Source organism: Trichechus manatus, unplaced genomic scaffold, assembly GCF_000243295.1.
Source record: "Trichechus manatus latirostris isolate Lorelei unplaced genomic scaffold, TriManLat1.0 scaffold00033, whole genome shotgun sequence".
Lineage (NCBI taxonomy): Eukaryota > Metazoa > Chordata > Mammalia > Sirenia > Trichechidae > Trichechus > Trichechus manatus.
In genome coordinates, this window is record NW_004443969.1 from 18,883,206 (window position 1) to 18,889,287 (window position 6,082).

The 6,082-nt window shown below is 35.9% G+C and overlaps 1 protein-coding gene and 1 long non-coding RNA gene across 2 annotated transcripts in view; both read left to right on the forward strand.

Annotated features, from left to right (window-relative positions):
• The window catches only part of ARHGAP15 (Rho GTPase activating protein 15), a 713,811-nt gene that overhangs the window by 390,138 nt on the left and 317,591 nt on the right, over positions 1 to 6,082 (forward strand). The gene's annotated exons all lie outside the window — the stretch shown is intronic.
• Positions 3,758 to 4,767, forward strand: LOC111820301 (uncharacterized). Its single transcript, XR_002823853.1, has 2 exons — positions 3,758 to 4,442; positions 4,548 to 4,767. It is a non-coding gene; the product is annotated as an uncharacterized LOC111820301 (long non-coding RNA).

Below are 6,082 nucleotides of genomic sequence, written 5' to 3' on the forward strand. Positions count from 1 at the left end.
GGTTCCCAACTTCCATATAGGAGGACAAATTATTTGGGCCAAACAATACAATGTGGTTTGGAAACAATTGGCTTTTATGGGCACAGTCTTATTCTTTCCATATCCATCTTTTTAAATTTGTGAAAATCCAGCCAATTTTTTTTCAACACTATGCAATTTCTCAAGACTCATGGAAAAGACAGCTTGGGTTGAATTTTTTTTTCAATTTTTGCTTATGAAGAAAAAGAGTTTATTGTATAAATCCAACATATATATATTTGTGCAAGCATTCATACATTGTGTTTTGAGTATTAGTGGAAAAGCGTTGTATCTTATGTGATGGGCTTTGTCTTCTGGTTTAGTTCTTCAAGGTCCTGACTCCTAGTCCTATACTCATAGATCAAGCACGTTCAGGCACAAAGCAGGAATTTGAGAGGAGCCATTTTCTTCGTAATTCCCTCTTCTCCTTTGTGCACACACTTGGAAATGTAACTTATTTGCATCTTTTCAGACACCCTTGAGGTACTTGTCTGTCCTCACATCATTTTTAGATAACCAAGAAGTTTCTTTGTAAAACTCTCATTCTGCGATGCCAGATGGTTGATGCCACCCTATAAGACCATACTTTGAGCAAAGAGGACCAGCTTAGCAGGTAGATGAAACAACATCAGTTACAGTTATTGTCACATCTCCCATTTAGCAATGGTAAAATGTACTTCTCATCACGTTTGTTCCAAACACAAAAATGATTAAAATTGATATAGTTTTCCTTTTATTCTAAGAATTGAGCACAGCGGCTCCCTCACAAGTATTAAAAGGAAAAATTAAAGATAATAAAATCTTTACTTTCTCATGTTTCTCAGCATCTTTTAGAAAAAAAAAGCTTAGTGGTACATGGCTCAGTGGCCTGAAAATATCTGCTTGTTACACTCTTAGATATTGTTTCCTTCTCTATTGTAATAGAACAAAGGGAAGATTTCTAATAAACATATAGACTCAGATATCTAAGGAAGATAATCTAAAACCTGAAGTAATGCCTGGTCATGCTATTCAATTATTCCATGATTATTTTAATTTTTGCAGTATTTTGTTTGATTACTACTCTATGTAGTCTTTACAGTAAGTATGCCATTCTCTTACCTTGCCTGAGAAAAGATGTTAAACTGATAGCTATATGCATTGTGCATATTAAGTTAAGGCAAATGCTTTAAATACTTGTTAGACCTTCAATTTGCTTCCAGAAAATCAAAATCCATTGATCAGATAAGTAACAGTAGTTGACTTTGGATTGTACAATCTTCAGGGAATTGCATGGACAATAAATTAATGTGTCCATATACTAAGGTGGGCATTTCTGACTAGCTTAAAAAATTCTAAGGTATAACAAGGTGCTAAAAACAATTGCTTAACTCCATCATATGATTGGTTAGAAACTTTCCTGAGAACACCTTTAGATTACAACATAGACATAGTACATAATTCAAGTTATTCACTTTTCCCATTTAGGCTTAGTGATGTGTTTTAAAAGAAGAACAAGATTTTCATGCAAAAATATGAATTATACAGTAGTTTTATTGAATCTTTATTGCTAATGCACATGGGGTTCAGAACCATAATGACGATATTGGGCACTTAAGTCATTAGGCTGTCATATTACAGCAAAATTATTTGTACTATATAATCATTGTTCCCTTTTTTATAGTGCACAGATCTCAGCTTAGTTCATCTATCTCTGCCATTACAGTACTATTTTGTTGTAAATATCTATTTTTTAAGGATGATTTGAGTATGTTCCTTGTGGTACAAGTTCATGTTTATTAGACCTTTGCTTCCTTAAAGCTGGAGAAACATGATCAGGGGAAGTTTACAATCTGCCTCATGGTATCTTGTTTGATTATGTATTGTTTCACTGTGTCAATTGCTATATTTGTATACACACAAAAAATTTCAAGGGGAATGAGAACTAGTTTATTTTTTTCTTTCCTCAGCAACATTTCCATCTTATTCATCATGTTTAAGACATGCTCTTGTTCTTAAAGTGGAATTCTGTTTGTATTCAACTTTTTCCTTTAGAGACTTTTAAAGTGTAAATGTTTAAACTGATCTCTGATGATTATTTGCAATAAGAACAAAATCATTTGGGAAAAAAATAAAGCTGAATCTGAAAGCTTCAGCTGAAGATCATTTGTGAGCATAAGGTGAATATGGCTTTGGTTCAGAGAACTGGTTCCAGGGTTCCTTATACTTTTTAGAAATAGATATTGATTATTAGTCTTCAACTGATCGAACTGCTTTTTCAGTATTGGCTTTGCTTGAGTTCAGCACCACGATGAATTGTTTGCTTTATTATTAAATCCTTGAGATATGGCACAATACAGTTCACCAGCAACATAGGCTGCCATGGGTTCCTTTGTAAGTGTGTGTGTTCGTGTGTGTGAGAGAGAGAGAAATTGGGAGATGTACACACTTCTGAGTAGGGATCATTTTGGCTTGGGCAGTGTGAAGTTAGCCCCATACTGGGAAATGGCATATAAGTAAAATCAGTTGTCTATTCAGATCATTGTACTGTCAAGTCAGGCAGATGTTATGCAATAAGCAAAAAGAAAAAAACCTTAAAATGACCAAAGCCAGTTTCTTCTGCCATCATTTATACACAGCATCTGAGTGTATGTGTCTCTAACTTCTCTCCCCAGACCCAAAATCATGATTTGGGGGATATACTGTCAACCAGAGAATACCTATCCAGTCTTTCCTATATTACATGAGATAATCTGAAACTGACCCTTTGTGAGAATCTAAACTTCTAATTTGCCAGAAGTTTTCAAAAATGAAATATTGTTTAATAGTCAGATAAGCACTGCCACTTTAAATGTCGTAAACACTGAGAGCAGAGATTATAGACTTAAAACACCCAGCAACTCTAAGAATCTATGATAACCCTGTCTACTCCTCTCAAGTATATTTAGGGTTTGGGTAGAAATACAGTTATGGAAGGACAACTAGCATTTGAAAGTGGGTACATACTAGAAGTCAGAAGCCTAATTATGTGAGTGAAAGAATAAAGTGTGATTTGTATGACTTGCTCTACCAACTTCAGATACAATTAAAGTCATATTGCTTTTTCCTAATTTTTTTTCTTTAATGAGTCACTCTAATTCCCCATATAAATTGTCCTACTCAGACATTTACATAAAGCCACATGGAGAAAGAACTGGAAATACAATCTGGTTTTTGGTCTCTCTGACTTCAGTCACTGACACATGGTTTTGTGGTTGAAAACTGGCTGTTCTCATTCTGAAACACCCCTGCCCATAGCTGCAGTGAGTCCATTTCTAGGCCAGGCCACCATACCGACTGCAGCATTGCCCTACCCGTAGGCTCCAAGAGGTTGGTTCTTCATGTTGACATGTGCACGTGTTCAGCCACGACTCCCAGAGGCTTGCTGTAGGACTACACTGTCCCATTTGGGTGCCACTAGCCACACATCACTATACCACCAGTTTTCATTAAGTAAATTCTGACTCACAGTGACCCCATGTATGTCAGAGTAGTACTGTGCTCCACAGGGTTTTCAATGACTGATTTTTTTGGAAGTGGATCTCCAGGGCCTTCTTCTGAGGCACCTCTGAATGGATTTGAACCTCCAAACTTTTGATTAGCAGACAAGCATGTTAACTGTGTACAACACCCAGGGACTATGTCACTTTTTTTTTTTCATTGCTGTTGAGTTGATTCTGACTCATGGCGACCCCATGTGTTACAGAGTAGAACTGCTACATAGGATTTTCTTGGCTGTAATCTTTATGGCAGCAGATTGCCAGGTCTTCCTTAAGCAGTGCTGCTGGATGAGTTTGAATCGACAACCTTTAGGTTATTAGTTGAGTGCTTAATATTTGTACCAACAGGGGTCTCACATGTGATAATAGAGCCCTTGAAATGTGGCTAATCCTAATTGAGATGTGCTGTGGTTTTGACATACACAACAGATTTCAAAGATTATACAAGACAAAGAACGTAAACTATCTTGTTAATACATTCTTATATTGATTCCATGAGTCATGATAATATTTTGGATAAATTGGATTAAGTAAAATATATTATTTAAATTAATATCAGCTGTTTATTTTTTACCTTTTCTAACATGGCTACTAGAATATTTAAAATTGCATATGTGATTTACTTTATATTTCTATTGGACATTGCTGGTGTAAGGAGTCTGTGGCCTCAGCTACATGCTGGGCCAGAAGCAGCCTCATCAGGAACCTCCAGTCTATCTCTGTCTCTCCTTACCTGACGCAGAGAACTGCGCTAATCTTCCTTATCCTCTTTGTCATCCTCATCCTTATTTGCCATGCAATGCTCGTATCTTTTAATTTTTTTTCTCCTTCCTCTCCCATCCCACCACTGTTCACCTTTTTCCCAATAGACAGCTGCAAGAATAATTTTAATATATCTTTGAATATGTAAGTATCTTGAAAAGATATTTAATGTTGTTTTGTATATGAATTCTTTTTTGAAGTAATATAACAAGAAGAATAACCTGATTTTGCAATCTTATCTGTGAATAGGTAAATAAGGAAAGAATACTCCAACTCTGTCTAGATGTTCAAGATTTGAAGAAGAGACCCTGAGAGCCAGGATATGTTTCTCTTCTCCAACCTGGTGTGGCTATAAACTCAGACTGTCCTTCAGTGATAATTACCAATTGTCATCTTTCTTCTTCATAAAACACTGTGTACAGTTTACTTTCTTAGAGCAGGAAGCTTATCTGAAAATGTTAAAAAAAAATATTGAAAACACGCAATTAAGAACTTTTGCTTTTTCTGAAAAAGAAACTGAGGACGTTCTTTCATTCATCAAGCAAACATGCATTGAGCACTTACCATTTACTCTGCACTGTTCCAGACTGGCGTCAAGACTAGAATTGCTAAAACATAAATTAATCAAAATAAAATAAAATACAGGCAAAAATCTTGCTGTTATGGAGCTAACATTCTAGTGGGGAAAAAAAGAGAAGTTAAAAAATAATTAACCCAATAGTGGTATAAATATATTAAAAAGAAGTAAACAAGGAAGTAAGATAGAGAGCACCTGAGTGGCAAAGGGTTAGAATTTTAAATAGAGAGAGAGCCTATGAGATAGAGAGAGAGAGCCTACGAGAAGGTGACATTTGGGGGAAAGACCTGAAGGAAAGTAGCTATGTGGATATCTAAGGAAAGAACGTTCAGGTGAAAGTAGCATGTGCAAAGGCCCTGGGGCACAATAGTGCCTAATATATTAGTAAGAAGGACAGTGTGTCTAGAGTAGAATTAGTGACTAATCAGCTCCATTTAGGGGTATGGAAGCTTACCAGGGAGACACTTATTCTGAGGAGACTTCTTTTACTATATTGGTCAAAGCTAATCTAACTTGAAAGTGCTGAATATGGCCCTATGACCTGTAGCAGCAAAGCTAGGGGTCTTCTGCCTACTAGCCTGTCCCTCACTTGCCACACTGATGATGCAGCTCTGTGGATCTGTAGATTCTCCCAGCACCAAAATTCCATCTGCGATTAATCAGATGTTAAGGGACTTAATAAATGTTTTTTAATAAGTAAAAGATGTTTTAGCTGTGACTATTAAAGTACACATTTGTGTGTCCTAAGGCTGCATGGCATGGAATGTACTTCTGATGTGATTTTGGTAAGAATTATCATTACATAAGGTTACTTTGCTGCCATATTTATCAAAGCAGACCTTCTGCCATTTGTAGTTGGGTAGGCACAGTATTTAAATCTTAAATTAAGGTATGAAATAAAAGATTTTGCTGCCTGTTATTTTTTAAGTTAGTATGATTATTAGCAGTAGTGGTAGTAGTAAGCCACACCATGCATTCACCTGGGGGGATTTATACTGCCAGTGCATTTATTGTCATCAAAGCCACAATTAGTAAACGTTCATGCAGTTGGAGAATTTGGTATGAAATGTATTAAAAGTGTGAGGAAATGTACTCTCTTTCAACAAGCAATTCCTAGGGACCTTCCTATGTAATATGGGCATAGCTCTTTATTTGCAGTTAATGATAATATAAGCTTTATTTAATTTTTATATACTTATTTCAAATA